Source organism: Rhinolophus ferrumequinum, chromosome 24 (assembly GCF_004115265.2).
Source record: "Rhinolophus ferrumequinum isolate MPI-CBG mRhiFer1 chromosome 24, mRhiFer1_v1.p, whole genome shotgun sequence".
NCBI lineage: Eukaryota > Metazoa > Chordata > Mammalia > Chiroptera > Rhinolophidae > Rhinolophus > Rhinolophus ferrumequinum.
In genome coordinates, this window is record NC_046307.1 from 33,833,987 (window position 1) to 33,851,053 (window position 17,067).

Genomic DNA, 17,067 nt, shown 5'->3' on the forward strand with positions numbered 1-17,067 from the left:
CAACTTGCTTCGCAGCATCACGGCTGCTATACACAGACCCTAATAAGCAACAAAGCTGGACTTCCAATTGGTCAAATCCTTTTTATTTTTATTTTTCCAACCCAGTGATAAAGAGGAGGGTACCCTGGTTCCCCTAATCCCAGAGAGCAGGCCCTAAAGCTAAGCAAAAAGAAGAAAGGGCTGATTAAAGCCACAGCAGTCAAGACTTTTGTGCAGTTGTGATATGTGGGTGTATATAGACACATGCCCACATAAAGAACACATGTGGTCGGTGGAGTGCTGTGAGCAAGCCTCTAGGATGAATGATGCCATTATAAACATAAGTCATTATTAGTAGCCAGCATAAATAGGTTGGCCTGTCATGGGGTTAAGATCTGTGATCCACTGGGACTCGCTACTCTTCAGAGCACGGGGATGCGGCCGCTGTGTAACAGAAAAAATGTGTCTTGAGAACACATCCAAGGACCCATGGAAAAGTGGTGGCTTGTAGATGTCGTCTTTAATTAAAGCGGGTGTTGTAGAGAGAAGATCGTCAATTGGAGGTGACCCTTGGATCACGTTTTGATCTCCAACTAACTGTTCAGTTTTATTCAAGGGACAAAGAGTCAGGAGGGAACCAGAGGGAATAATATCAAGGCAGGAGACACATTTACTTGTGATGTGTAAAACCATAAAAGGTTCAAAGTTTGGGTTTTGGTTCAAATAAAATCCCAAGAGTTCAGATGGTTTTCTAAACCCTCTGAACCTCATCAATGCAGAGAACCAGCTGAAAGAAATCTCACGAGAGCAAAATCATCTTCGGAACTTTTGGCCACTTCACTAATAAATCTGGTCAGAAAAAGGCCATCAGCAATTTAGGCGAGTCCAGGCAGATGACAAGGAAAGTGTGCCTTAAATGTCCCGCAAAGTGGCTTATCCAGATTTTAGCTCCTTTTGCCCAATAAAAATGGGAGTATGGGTGGAGGCACGAATGATGTACATAACACTTAAAATAAGTCGCTAACGGTCATAGGTGACTGAGATTAGGAAACAAACCACAGAACCACAGACTGATCAAATATTTGGTATAGCAATGCCGTCACCCAAAGTATATTATGATTTCCTGACACGTCCTTCACTAGAAGCTTAAGAAGGGATAATGCTGGAAAATTCAGAAAAGAATAAATCTAAATTTTCAGTCTACTCCCTTTTTATCCTTTCATCCCCTTCCCGTTAGTTCTTTGAGGGTATAGAAATGACCATGGGCAAATCTGAATAGTCAGTTTCTTCTCTTAGCATCCTTTCATTGTCATTCATGAAATGATGCTCTTCTAGATTTATGGTACACTCTTTGTCTACTCTACTTGGGGTTTCTCAACCTAGGATTTCTTTCAGTGTCTCTATCCCGGGCTTTTCTCCTATTCCAGCCATAAATATGACATTGGAGTTGGAAAGGGCATGATAAAGCAATTCATTGTTGGGTATGAATCTTAGAGAATAGCTTCATGTGTTTTCTCCTCTAAGGTGAAATAGTGAAAATAATGTATTAATAAAAAGGAAGTGATAATGTTTAATTGGTGAAGGGGAATCCTTAAATTCTATCATCCATACAACTGTGCTGGGTACCATTGTACCACGCTTGGATTGTCTCAACCAGGCCCCAGCTTCTGGGACTATGTACCTATGAGAAATCACAGCTACATCGCTCACGGGGAAATGCCCTTGACCTCAGAGACTGGCTTCGCCCAAGAATACCCTCTCCCAGGGATAGATGAGGCCAAAGATTGGCAGATGCAGAAATTGAAAGCCTTTCTCACACACACACCCCAGGCCCTATACATACATTTACCTCAATTTGTGACAACTCCAAAGAGCAAGACCAGCTCCAGACTTCACCTTCCCTTTGTTTTAGGATCAGTGAGGATTCCGTCACAATCACCTGGTCAGTCATCTTCTCCCTCTGCCTATTCCTGCCTTCCTTATAGGGCGTCTGTCTCCTGAGATCACTGCCTCACAAACCTTCTGCATATAACTCTCTGCTTCCCAAAAACTCAACACAAAACAATACTTCTTACATTGTCAAGGCCAGTCAGCTTCCCATCAATACCATGTTTAGCAGAATACTGCTGTAGGTAGCAGAGTTTCTTACACCTTACATTAGGAAGAGGAGGGTGTTGTAGAGAAAGATGAAACCATGACCTCATGTGGAAGAGTGAATAGAGGTCATTGGAGGTCTTGGCCATATCGGGTGCATAATAATTGATCTTAGCATACTAGAGGAAAACGCTTGCCTCTGTCAGACCAGCTATCATCCCATTTTAACCTCCAACCAGCAAATTTCACAACTGATCCTTATTTTTTATATCTGCCCTCCTTGTTGCAGGTACAAAAACATTTCAGAACAAATGCAATTGGATCATTTTCCTATAAATAGAGATGTTAATTATCACATTTATCCATTTTATTTCTTTTGGAAGGTTTTTTAGAGGTTGTATCTCAATAACATCCCTTCTGAAGGATTTGCATTTGAAAGGCTGTTGTTCAAATTTAATTCACTTTTGACACAATGTTTTCTCTGGCAGAACATCACCAACTATCTGAAAGTCAGTTTTCAGCAGGCGCTATTCTACATCCCTCTGATCATTTCTCTTCTTATCACGGGTACATTCTAAGTGAATTTCATGTGTGTTGTGGAAATGAAAAAAAAAATCAGAAAATGTGTATATTTTTTATTCAGTCCCGTTTTGATTTTTACCCTGCAGTTCCTGTATTGTCTCCCCGCTGATGAGTTCTGCCGGACAGTGTCTTGAGTGTCTTGAGGCTTCCGAGGGCTTCCGGGGGCCAGAACAAGCCTCAACCTGAAGGGAGCACTGTGCCTCGTTGATGGAAAGTCACGATTCATTCCTTTATCTGCCTCTTTGCTCTTCTCCTGTAACAGCAAGCCGGTGTGCAATCACCCTACATCCCGCTTTGGTTTGTTTCCTACATCAAGCTTCAGCAGCTCTCAGGGAAAACTAAAGTCACATCCCTCAAACCCAAGTTAGAGCAAGGACTCTTTTAAGGATAATAGGATGCACAGGTTCGCTCCCAGCTAATTCCATGATCTGGGGGGGAGGGGAGGGAGAATTATGCTGGGTGTGGATAGAAGAGGCCTGCCTTCCTGAGGAGAGATGCCCAGCAAGGAGATGAGAGACAGCTGGAATTAAAGGCTATTTGTTTTCTATGGTGTTCTCATATTCGGAAATCTTTTGTCCCTGTAGTGAGATCCCCACTCCCCCAGCAGAGATAGACTCAAATCAGATGCAAACACAGGGTGCAGAATAAACTGCGGAATGGTACGCTGTCTTCATATCATTGCTCGTTTTACAGGTTTTGTCAGTTTCTGAAAAATGGTGGAGGATAATTGGCCTGAGATGTAAAGCCACACTTGGCTATTCCAAGGAACAAAGAAAGACAGCTTTAGCCCTCAAGACCATATTTTGTGAAACGCACTCCCCCTTTTTAATAATGAGCAGATACACAGCGCTCCTTCTCAGCTCTGAAAAATCTGTAGTTTTCCCCCTGCAATGTTGTACAAGGCATTTAAATGAGTGCCATTTGTAATACTGTGGCCGGTCGCATTGCACAAGGAGAGCCTGCACTTGTTATCTGAACGGAAGGGAATGACTGGAGCTCTCCGGTTTGGCTGTGTGAGAGCAGCAATATCCGTCCAGCATATTTGACCTCCTGAAGATAGCATCAGAAGTAATCAGGACCCAGAAGCTGCCGCTATCGTGATCTTCTGAGCATACACCACGTTTCCTGTTCAGAAGTGGGCAAATATTTGTCAAGGAATATAAATATGAAAATAGTACCATGGAATTCAGGTCACATGTACAAGGCAAAACAAGTAGCCAACTCTCCGTCCTCCAGGGGAATCATAACACGTGTTGTCATAAAGAAAATGCATTTCCCATCCAAAGGTTGCCATGCTGCCACACTGTTTACGCAGTGGCATTGTCAAAGGTGTCTGTGGTAACACCACTACCTTGTGTTCTCAGCTCCTTCTGTGAACTCTCTCACACAGTTCTGACTTCGCTCCTATAAAATCCCACCCCTCCAGCATGCCATTTCCCCTGTAATTTACGTGCTTGCCTACAGTCTGTTCTAGATACAACAGTCAGAGTGTTCGTCTTAAAAGTGAATGTGATGGTCACCTCCTTAATAAATGTTTCCAGTGACTCCCATGCATACTTAGAATAAAATCAGAACTCTTCAGTAAAGCCCCAAGACTCAGCATGATGTGTGTTTGCTTCTCCACTGCTTGGCTCCCATCACGTAGCTCTTCTCCTCACTCATTATACTCCAGGAACCCTGGTTTGCTTTCTTTGCATAGGACACACTGAGGATTTTTTCTCCCCCTGGACCTTTGCTGAAATTGCCCATCTCCCTACTCTTATCTTAAACTAATTATTTGTTAGGCTGCTTCTCACCTGTCAGGTCTCAGCTTAAATGTCAGTGCCCCGTTGAGTCTTTCTTAATCAATGTATTCATAGAAGTTTCCTCCACTCCATTATTCTATATAAGTTTCAAGGTTGTTTCTTACATAGCAGATACAATGATGTATAGTTATTTTATGTATCTGTTTGCTCCCTCTTTCTCTAAACTATAAATTCCTTAAAGTCAACAATTAGGCTTTTTTTTCCCCATCCTCTTCCCCACCCCTTATCTCCAGAGGCTACCACGGTACCTGGCCTACATTAAGTACTTAGTAAATGTTTATTGAATAAATAAATGGCCTGTTGTATGTTAGATCTTATTTTAATTCCCTTCATCATTTGGCTTCCTAAAGAGTGGAACTTGCTCAACCTCCCATGCTGTCCTCATCCTCAGCAGTCTTGTGGGTTCATGAAGCCCCTTTCTTTCCCTCCCGTTCTCATCTGTATTTCAATAGGGAAAGCCAAAGCCAAAGTAATGTCATTGAGTAGAGGAGAGGGCTTCACAGATGGGAAGGAGAGAGAACATATGATGGAGGGCATCAGCATGGTTCTGTGTCTTCTCAAAAGGCTCCTGGCAAAATGAGAGCAGAAACATGCTAAGCAGATGGTGGGAATCATCTGCTTTTGCAATTCACTTGTTTATGTTTTGCCTGCCTTCCTGTCAGTTTCGGCTCCTGATCCCTTATCAGCAGGGTGCTGTCCATGAATATTGTAGGAGGTGTCACCTAATGAATGAAGGTTGGGGATTTTATGCACACTACCTGTTTAGGAGTACATTTTGTTAGGCGAGTGCAGGGATCTTCAGGAATTATACTATATGATAAACTTGACTTGAACCAAAGATGCTTCCAATTAGGTAGATGTCCTTGACTAGAATTGGCTGGAATTCCCTTTGTACATTTTTTCAAACAATTTTTACCGTACTACTCACTCTACTGATATCTGGTGGACACAGCATCTGAATGTGAAAAACTAAGCCACTTGTTTTAGTCTGGAAGCAGAGCAGCAGTAGTTGCTTTTGACATACAAAGTCCATTCATTCAATTAACATTTACTATAGTGGACACTATTTGTTGGTGGTATACAATGAAAGGAAGGATAGTCTTTGCCTTCTCATCTCATTCTATTTAAACTAGAAAGATGAACAAAAAGGAACACACACACACACACACACACACACACACACACACACGGGCATACACACAACTACTTAGTTCTATGGCACCATCAGATTTGTTTACTAAAAAGTATGTCTGATTCTACCTGGTATCCAGAGGCAGTGTTTTTCTTAAGACTGCAGTGTTTTCTTGGAGTAGGATTTCAGCTGACAAAAGTGTGTTGTTCGTGGGTTTCAGCCCACACAAAAGCTTTGACAATCATAGGAAGGCCAACACATCTGACAGGAAACCATTGGTAAAAGCGTTTGTACCTATGATGTTGTACTTGGGTTTTCGCTTGCTTATTTTTTCTATAGCAAACTCAGAGTATTACAGTTTGAATATAAAAATAAAACTGCAAGTTTTACTATGCTGACACTAATAGAACGCACGTAAGAAAACTTCCTGATTTATAAATGAATGTGCAAAATGGTGACCACGGTTGGCCAGGATACACATTCGATCCCACTGGCCTCTATAGTCATCATCATCAAGGTTAGATATGTGGGTTTGGCAATGTGTTTTTATCAATATTTGCATATCACGTTAAGAATATCCATGCTATTGTGAGTTCGTGTTTAGAAGCTTCTGTCTGTCAATAACCGTGAAGGGTTTGAGATTCCATCCTCCTTTCAAACTGGCAACTTTGAAAGGGAGCTTCCCACAATTTCATACATGCTGAAAGAAACGTGAGACTTTGGAGTTAGAGACACGTGACTTTATTACGGCAAGGCAGAAAGCATAACTGGCAGGAAGTAGAACTTCCTGCTTGCATCAGTTCCTCTTGACCTCCAAGTCCCATGGGGCACGGTTGAGAGGGACCCAGCTGGATGCTATGCACCCAGTGAGGCTGTGTCTTTCTGAAGGTCTTTGACTTTAGGAAAGCCCAGTCTTTCAAAGGCACTGCCAGCAAAACTACGCAGTCATTGACCCAGAGGGAGAAATTACTATCTTCTGCAGGAAAAAAAAAAACAAAACCAGTGCCCTTTGCCTCAGAGGAAGATACTATCTCTATTTTCCAAGGTTGCTATGCTGTATAAACATTCTTGAAAAAATAGTCTGAGACTGAAACTGTTATAAGACATGTACAAATGCCATCAAGAATTACCCTGAAAAAATATCACTCACTACAAAATAGGCATGCTAAATAGATTCTCAATTTTAAATTAAACACTTTCAGCAATAAGCTGAAAGATCAATTTGGACAGTTTATATTTACAATTTTAACCAAGATTTTTTGCACAAATAATAAATATCATTTAATCTTCAAGGTTAAGAAGTTACATTCTATTAATAACATTTTTTTTTTACTTTTTTTTAAGAACATGAGCCCAGCTTTGGGATGCAATAAAAAATCATCCTTCTGACAGAAAAAGACTAAAACTGTAATCAGAATGTTTATGCCGGACTTTGAAAGGAAAAGTTGCATTTCTGAAAAGGATAGAAATTGCTTCTCTTAGGAAATATTAAAATTTCAGAATATTAGAAATTAAAATTGTTCCAGAAATTCTGTTATGCCAGTTATAATTAATTTCAGCATACAGATTCTGCTTCAAAGATTTAGAAACATGCTGGGATGGCCTGTAGATGGTTGAAACGTTCTGCTTAAAGTGATGAAAACAGAGAAAACAGCGATTTCCAACAAACCTCATCAACTGAAACATTACCCATTATGATAGATTCAGGTTTAATTCATTCCTCACGCTTCTATCAAATACTCTATTGTGGGGACAGAGCCCCAAAAAGCAGTTTCCAGGCTCTCGGCCTCACATAGAAAGGTGCTGGCTCAGGTAGTAAATGGCTGTCGACTGTGATCAAATGGCCAACAGCTGTGGCTATTTGGCCGTCAGCTGTAACCAGTGAGCCCTTAGCCATGAATATAACTGCCGTGGCTAGGCTAGCAGAAAAAGGGGGCTAGCAAGAAGATGGTGGCTGAGCCTGCAAGCGGCACAGTGAGGGTTGAGAATTGTGTGGCTCCTGGTTCCTGTGTCTCCAACCCAGCCGCCAGCGAGAGTATAGAGATATGACTCCCCTACCTATGGCTCTGTGGGTGTTCCTTTTTGGCCTCACCATGTCCTGCGTTCTTATGTGGGGAGTGGGACCAGAGACCCCGCCTGACGTCCCGCATGACACATGGCGAAGTCGGCAGGATCCCCCGCACGACATCTATTCACTGCCACTCACAGGAGTTGGGAAATAAGTGAAATATTAGATGTTGTCCATCCTGTTAGAAACTCACAGCCTAGAAAGGGAGCCAAAGAGAAACTATGCTGATCCAGCCATGAGTCACTGTACATTTCCTAAGTAGTGATAAATCATTATGAAAACAAAGCATATCTGAGATTAATCGGGAGGAAGAAAAAAAAGATGCTTTCTGCGCATAACCAGACTTCACTCTCAGAAACATCAAAGTTAAATCCCTTAATGAAAATTAAATATAGCTCGATGCAAATGTATGATAAGCCAAATCCTGCTTTTTCTAACATTTATTTGTGACCTTGGCAAGTTACTTAACATCTGTTTGCCTCAGTTTTTCCACCTGAGTATGAAGATTGTATCTCTCTCAGTTGTATTTCCTTGATCTATATGCCTACCTTTATTCCAATATCATTGTACTGATTACTGTAGCTAACAGTAAGTTTTGAAGAATAAAGTGTGTGCCTTCAACTTTGTTCTTTTTCAATATTGTTTTGGCTATTCTGGGTCACTTACATTTCCGTAAGAATTTTAAGATCAACCTCAGAATTTCTGCAAACGATGCCAGCTGGGATTTTGACATGGATGATTTTGAATCTGTAGATCCATTTAGGGAGTATTACCATTTTAACAATATTGTTTTCCCATCCATAAACATGGGATGTATTTTCATTTACTTATACATCTTTTGATTTATTTTTGCAATGTTGCATAGTCTTCACTTCTTTTGTTAAATTTATTTCAAGTTATTTTGTTATTTTGATGCTATTATAACTAGAACTGTTTTACTAAATTAATGTTCAGATTCTTCATTGCCAGTGTGTAGAAATAAAATAGATTTTACATTTTTATCCTGTATACTACAGAGTTGCCAAACTCGTTTAGTAGTTCTAATAGTTTTTAGAGAATGTCTTAGGATTTTCTGTACTAATTCTGTACTCATTATATCATTTGTAAATATGAATAGTTTTAATTTTCCAGTTCCAATATTGATGCTGTTTATTTCATTTTCTTGCCTAATTTCCATGGCTAGAAGTAACTGTATGATGTGCATAAAAGTGGTGCAAGTGAATATCCTTGCGTTGTTCCTAATTTTAGGGGAAAGTGTTCAGTCTTTCATCACTAAGTGTGATGTTAGCTGTGGGATCTTTATCAGGTTGAAGAATATTCTTTCTTTCTAGTCTCTGGTTATTTTCATCATGAAAGTGTGTCGGATTTTGTCAAAAGCCTTTTTTTTTTCGCATCTACTGAAATTAGCATGTTTTTTTTTTTGTCATTTGTTCCATTAATACAGTGTATGACACTAATGGATTTTCACAAGTAGGACCACCCATGAGTTCATAGTATATATCCCACTTGGTCATGTGTGTAATTATTTTTACCCTTGCTAGATTTGGTTTGCTAGTGTTTTGTTGAGGTGTTTTACATCTACAATCATGAGATATTTGTTGACAGTTTTATTTTCTTGTGATGTTTTTGTCTGGCTTTGGTATGATGATAATACTGAGTAAGCTGGGGAGTGTTACTCTCCTGTTTTTTGGAAGAGGTCATAAACTTTGGTATTAATTATTTTTAAAAAATTTGATAGAATCCACCATGGATGAAGCCATCCAGATACTGGCTTTTTATTTGGTGGGGGTGGGGGGTAGGCAATTTTTAATTACTAATTCAACGTCTTTATTTTTCATAATTTTATTGAGATTTCTATGTCTATATTTTAGCAAGTCAGTTTTTAGCAGTTTGCATCATTCTAGGAAGGTGTTCATTTTTTTTTTCCAAGTTATCTAATCTGTTGGCATAGTAGTTGTTTGTGTTATTCCCTTATGATTATTTTTATTTCTGGAAGCCTAGTCCCCATGACTCCCTGGGGATTCAAATTACCACCCGGGTTTTCTTTGTTTCAGCCTAAGGAAAACTCTTTAGTAGTTCTTGTTAGTCAGATCTGCCATCATCAAATTCTCTTGATTTTGTTCATGTGGGGAGATGTCTTTATTTCACTTTCATTTTTTGAAAGATAGTTTTCCTGTGTAAATAAGATTCTTGGTTGACAGTTTTTCTCTGTTAGCACTTTGAATACAGCATCCCACGGTCTTTTGGCCCTCATTGTCTCTGATGGGAAACCCACTGTTTATGTCATTCAAATTTCTTTGTACATGATGAGTAATTTTTCCTTTGCAGATTTAAGATTTTTTCTATCTTTGGCTTTCAACATTTTTACTATGACGTACTTTGGTATATAGATCTCTTTGAATGCGTCCACTTGAGAGTTTGTTGAGCTTCTAGTGGATAACTGTTTATCATCAAATTTGGGGAGTCATCAGCCATTATTTCTTCAAACATTTTTTCTTTCTTCTTTTTCTATCTCTTTTCCTTTTGGTACTCTAATTACACATACAGTAATAGGTTTTAAAAGTACTGTAGAATTCTCTGGGGCTGGGTTCATTATTTCTCAATCTTTTGTCTCTGTTTTTCAGATTGCATAATCTCTATCTTCCTATTGTTCACTTTCTCTTTTCCACTAGCTCAGATCTGGTTTTGAGACTTTCCAGGTACTGTAATTTTCATTTCAGTTTTTGTACTTTTAAAATCCAGAATTTTCAATCAGTTCCTTTTTAGAATTGCTATAACTTTATTGGTATCCTTTGTTTAATGAGGTATTGTCAGTATACCTTTCTATACTTCTTTAAGCATGATTTCCTTTAGTTCTTTGAACATATTTAGAATGAATTCAAGTCTTTGTCTATTAAGTCTCGCATTTGAACGCCATTGATGGCTATTTCTACTCTTTCTTTTCCCCAGTATGGGTCTCACATTCTTGTTTCTTTGCATATCTAGTAATTTTTTGTTCAAAACTGAACATTTTAGAAAATACATTGTAGACATTCTGAATATTGACCCCCTACCTTTGAAGTCTTGTTTTTGTTGTTGTTTGCTTGTTTATTTTTTCTTTTTACCCCACAGGAAGACCTAACTTTATTAATGATAGGAACAGTATAAATTTGAAACCAAGCCACGGGTACTCTTTTGAAAAACACCATCAAAAGGTCCTTGACTTTTGAGGGTTCCGTTGTGCATTCCATAATAGCATTTGTAATATCACGACTGCTGTTCAGGGCTGTGACTACCTTTGTTCTTGACAGGTTTGCTTGTGGCATGACCTGTTCTGTGTCCTTAACGTCCACGCCGATGCGTCAACCTCTTCCTCTTCCCTCTCCTCTTACACAGTTGGAGTGTGTGTGTTTTCTGGAATGCTTGGGACAGTGTCACCTTGAACTTTGAATTTCTCAGCAACTGCTAGCTGTGCTTGCTGAGTTAAATGCTCAATCTTGGCTTCTCTAAAAACCACACAGGTATCTGAAGCTGAGCTCTTGTAAACATCTAGTTTTGTGATGACAAAGAACATAGTCTTAGATTTCCGGATAGTGACACTAGTCACCCCTGTAACCTGTTGAAGACCCACTTTGGACATTCCTTTCCATGCCTTCTTTTCACTCCGGCTCTGTTTTGCTTTACTGACTCGTTCTTCATTGATTTCAGCTGCTGCTGCCAGCTGGGCTTATTGTGTGGCTGCCTGTGTGGAATCTTGTTCCTGGAGCTCTGGTTCTGATTCATCACTGTCAGATTCTGTTCCAGGCCCTGTCTCAGCCTGGGGCTGTGGCAGTTCCCGCTTTGCAGCAGGGACAGTTTCTGTGGCTTCACCTGGCATTTTTCATGAAGAATGCAGATCCAAGAGGGCGGCAGAGAGAGTGACCAAAAGCATGGCCCACGCCTGTTGCAGAAATGCTCATTTATGTTATTTTTTAGTGACTTGGTTGGCCCATTTCAGTGAAGCCTATACCTCCTATAATGCACAGCCTCTGAGGTCACTTTTCAGAGAGTGTGGCCTTGACATGGACAGTCTCTCTGGGATGACAGTGGTTTGGCAGGACTCACTTTGTCTTTTTCCTGAGTTCTCTTTAGTTTGTCTGCCTTTGTTGATATCACACCCCACTGTTGCATCCACTAATTGCCAGCTGATTGCTATTTTTTTTTTTTTCCGCCAACACCTGGGACATAAGTTGCCCCAGTCTCTGATCCAATTAACTTCAGTCCTCTTGCAGGAGTAACCTTTGGGTCAAACTTGGATGCTTGCTCCAACCGCAAGAGAAATCTTAGTTCCCTCTTTTCCCTGGTTTGCCCCAGTAGGCTTCTACACTATCTACAATACAGCTTGTTGGTCTCATGAGCTCCCAGCCTCCTTTTCAATGCTTACCACCAAAATCTCCATTGTGTTTGAGGGCAACCTTAGGCTTGAACTTTCCCGCACTCTGAACACAGCCTTTTTGGGGAACGCCTGGCAGATCTCTGTTCTTACAGCCTGCTTCTCCCTCTAGGCAATATCTCTGCACCACTGCTCCGTAGCTATGGAGGGAATAAGTGGCTTTCTTCTCCCAGAATGACACCACAGCTTTAAAAGTGGGGCACGAAGTGGGAGTGGCACCCATAAATCTTCTCACCTTGCCTCTCCTGGCATAGAATCTCCACCCTACTAGTGCTCCATTGACGAGCGTAACTGGTGCCCCAGTATTCTCAGTCTGCTGCTGCTATCGTGGGGTTTGTGCCCTAGGAGTGGGAACGGGGTAGAAGAAGCGAGCCCCAGATTTCTCAGATGCTACTGCTTGAAGTAGAGCTTCTAGAAATAGAGCTGGGGAGGATGCAAAGTGCTGGTGACAGAACCGTCTTAAAGGGAAACCATAGTTGTCGACTGGGGGCTGAGGAGAAAGGATGTTTTATGTTTTTGTCTACACCTACCCTGGGTAGAACTTCCAGGCTGAGCTAGGGTAGGGGTGAGATACTTAGTGCAAATGCCACAGGCTTGCCTTTCTTAACAAGATTTAGTATATTTTTTAAGTGAGTGTTGTTTTGTTTTTTCTTTTTTTTTTCATTTACTGTATAACCTACTGTATAGCATTACACAATTTTCACATACTTTATGTGGTTATTTTTGAGGTGCTTTTTGGTTTGTTTTAACTAGTTACGGTTGTTGTGCTGGGAAGAAGTTCTCTGTTGCTCCTTGCTCTTCCATTCTTCAAGTCTCTTTACACTTTATTTTCCAATAATACACTTCAGCAATGGATACATAATCTTAATGCTGTACGTTTCGGATGACATCACCTGGTCATGTCTCAATTGGCCTTCCTTATTACAGAAGGAAATCACGTCGTTGCCATGTCATCTACAAACAAAGGCAGAGATACAGTCTTACTGGTTTCTCAGGCTTCCTGCACGCCAAGTGATCTTTAATAAACATGGGCTTTTTTACGGGAACAACAGTAAGACCTGGGTTTCTTTATAAGGATATTTTTATGAAAGACACTTGACCTTTCCCATAAATATTACCTTAATACTTCTCCTAGGCAAAGCTCTGGAGAGTGTGGGTCTCTGTTCTGTCCCATGACGCAATTTCACATTTACTTCACTTCCATAGTAAAGGAGGTCAGAAAGTGTCTTTTCCATCCAAAAAAGTCCAACTTATTAGAAGGCTTACACAACAGGCATTCAATTTTTGAAGTCTGGACTGACATAAAAGTTTGTTTTCATGTTTATCTCAATGAGTTCTCTTTCCTGTATTTTCAATTGAATTAGAGAGATACTATTTTTTCACGACAAGCACTGACCTTTGAGCAGGTGAGTTAATCAAGATTTCACCAGAGCTAGATTTTTATTTTAACATGTTTTTTTTTCCCCCAAAGCTTTATCCAAAGGTTTTTTTGTTGTTGTTTTGTTTTATTTTTAAATTTTCCCAAAATTCTTAAACCATTGGTTCTCAACCAAGGGTGATTTTACCCCCTTCATCTTCCCCACCCCCAAGGGGTCATTTGTTGATATCTAGAATCATTGCTTTCACAATGGACGTGCTACTATCATCTAATTGGTAAAGGAAAGGGATGTTGTTAATTATTATACAATACAGAGGAAAGCCCTTCATAACAAAAAATAGTAAAATAACCAGCCCAAAATGTCATTAGAGCAAAGTTTGAGAAAGCTTGGTTTAGAGAAAACCTGCAGTTATCATATAATCTAAACCTTGTTCTCTGGTGCTAAGGGCTGCTAACCACTTCCTTTTTGTTGGTTTTTTTTTTAAGAGTTATCACCAGCGATAACTTTTTTTTTTTTTTAAGATTTTATTGGGGAAGGGGAACAGGAGTTTATTGGGGAACAGTGTGTACTTCCGGGACTTTTTTTTTTTCCAAGTCAAGTTGTTGTCCTTTCAATCTTAGCTCCAGGAGGGCACAGCTCAGCTCCAGGTCCAGTTGCCCATTGCTAGTTGCAGGGGGTGCAGCCCACCATCCCTTGCGGGAGTCGAACCGGGGACCTTGTGGTTGAGAGGACGCGCTCGAACCAACTGAGCCATCCGGGAGCTCAGCAGCTCAGCTCAAGCTGCCGTGTTCAATCTTAGTTGCAAGGGGCGGAGCCCACCATCCCTTGTGGGACTCGAGGAGTTGAACTGGCAACCTTGTGGATGAGGGCCCACCTGGCCCATGTGGGAATTGAACTGACAGCCTTCACAGTTAGGAGCACGGAGCTCTATCCGCCTGAGCCACCGGGCCGGCCTAACCACTTCTTAATTTGTATACATTTGAGATATCTTAGAGACATATGCATTCTAGTTTCATTACTTTGTTGAAATAGTTGGTTTTCTAATAGTCCCTAGAATACTTCTCCTTACCTTTCTACAGGAGATGATACAAATTAACAACCTCACTGTGATCTAACACATCATAACAGTGACTTTCCCTAGAGAAATAATAGTTGTCATGTATACATATTAACAAATACTCAGCAAGAAAATGCAAATGCAAAACACTTCAAAATAAAAGCAGTGAAATAGACTTTCTGACTCCTGAGTTTCATACTGCATTTCCCCACTCTTTCGTTTTATCAAACGAATATTGATAAACAAATAGTTGATTTATCAAACTATTAATAAACAAATGTCATCACTTTTTCCTTTGTCATTGCTAGCCTTCAGAGGTCCCCAGTCATTTTTGCCTGCTTGTGTTCATACCCTTCTGTAGTCTCCTCATGTTGAATTTGGTAGCCTTTGTGACCCGTAGGTATTTCAGAAATGGTGGTTTGTGTCTTCCATGGCTGGGGCCCCTGTGCCCTCCAGGAATACTCAGTTTGGGGAAAACTAACTACACTGTCATGAGGAGACTCAAGTAACCTTATAGTGAGGTCCACGTGATGAGGCATTGAGGCTTCCTTCCAACAATCAGCACTAATTTGCATGGTTTCTGGGTAAACCACTCTCGAAGCAATCTCTCCAGCCCTATTCAAGCCTTCAGATTCACTACATTTCTTATCAACATGATGACTGCAACCTCTTGAGAGAGCCTAAACCAGAACCACTCAGCTAAGGTGATTCTAGATTCCTGCAAACTGTGTGAGCTAACGGAACTGAGTGAGATAATAAATATTGACTTAAGCTGCTGAATTTGGGGGCAATTTCTTACGTAGCAATCGATAACTAATACAACCTCTTTGAACATCTCTGAAAGCTATGTATCTTTTTCTCTCTTCACTGCCAATGTGATCCAGACCACTACAACCCTGTCAAAAAAAAACTGTGAAGAGAATCAGTATTGCTGCTCTAACTGCCTGACCCCTTGGGCCTCAGCATGGGTCTCTGCAATTCTCCCAGGTAGAAGTAACCCTAGGAAGTAAATAGTCCTCAACAATCTTACCTGGGCTCCAGAGTGTTGCATCTCTCCGTGGTACACACATGCACTCCTCAGTCATTTTCTCCATGCTAAGAAAAGAGCCAAGTGAAAAGGCTCAGGTACATTCAGATGTCTCCCATTGTGCCAAGAGTCACCATTGGTCTGTGAGACATTGGTGCTCCAGGGGGAGGAAATATTCAGGTTCCATGTTCCTTTATATTCTGTTCCCCTTTACAGACCCTTTTGTCCTATCTTAAAGTTTTCAGTCAGAAATGTTTAAGAACTTCATTTTTTTTTTCACTCCTCACTGTTTTCATTGAGTAAATTACGTAAGAGATGGAGTTCACATCAATGAAAACAGAAATGAGTGAAAGTAACCACCAAGACTCCCGGCAGCATCATAGCCCTAAAGACAGTTGTATGAATTAAAATTGCTGTTATCCACCTCCTATGGCCAGCAACACTGACCCCCATCCCGTGCCTAAACGAAAAGACCCCTGCCCTGACTTGGCACAGGTATCACTACATTGTAACCGTATGCTCCCCTATCTTTCCCATTTCACTTTAAATTCCGTGAGGGAAGAGAGTATATCCGGTTAGCCATGATATTCACATTGCCTCACTCAATTTTTTCAGGCACCTACTAGATGATTGGTACTTGTATTATTGCAATAATGAATAAATGCATTGATTAATTAATCACATGGATAGGACTGTATAACCTTGTTAAAAAATCTATTACCTGCTTTAAGTTATTTTTTTCCCTTTTTTCTTGTTTTCAGAGTCCCAGATTCTAATGTAGTAATTGACAAAGAATTATGCAATTTTTTTTGTTTAAATTTCAAGTTTCTGATCACTGTTCTGTGTATAGATATTTACATACATTGGAAACTCCTAATGATACCCAGTGGGCTTCCACCAGAATTATAGCTTAGCTTGCCCAAGACAATGAAGTTAGAGCATGATTCTTAGAGAACTAACCCAGTAGAATGGCTGGAAATATAGTATCATTCTGGCCTGGAACCATAAGTTTTTAAATGTTTAGTAAAATAAATAGCAAAAGAGGTTTCTGAAGGGATCAAGCTGCCTTTATAAGGATAAAGAGAATAAAGGTATTAGAGCATCTCCAAAGTAACAATCTGTCTACTAGGTGCCTTATTTATAACCCCACTACAGTGAAAACTTCCCTCTCATAGGATTTTCTTATTTGGGTCTTTACGTTATGCTCCTGGCTGGGAGCAGACATCACAAATTACTCCAGAGTCTTATATGTTGGCTAGAAGCTCTCAAAACAGGATGTCTATAGATTTTTTTTTTTTTTTTTTATTTCAACTAGTGACTTTAAGGAGTGACTTATCTGTGAGTTTTTCTAAGCAAATGATCCGGTTCTTCCTGTTTTCTGAGCCAACAGAGTATCATGGTTACAGATTAAACTATTGAGTTATCAATTAACCTTCTTCAATTAATCTAATAAAGAGTTAATGGGCTAATTGTCCATTTCCCTTTCATACTAAACTGAGTCTTTCTGTTTCCTTCAGTATCGGGGCTCTCTTA

The 17,067-nt window shown here is 40.2% G+C and overlaps 1 pseudogene; it reads right to left on the reverse strand.

Moving 5' to 3' along the window:
* Nucleotides 1-330: 330 nt before the first annotated feature.
* Nucleotides 331-11,516, reverse strand: LOC117016616 (nascent polypeptide-associated complex subunit alpha-like; annotated as a pseudogene).
* Between the last annotated feature and the right edge of the window lie 5,551 nt (nucleotides 11,517-17,067).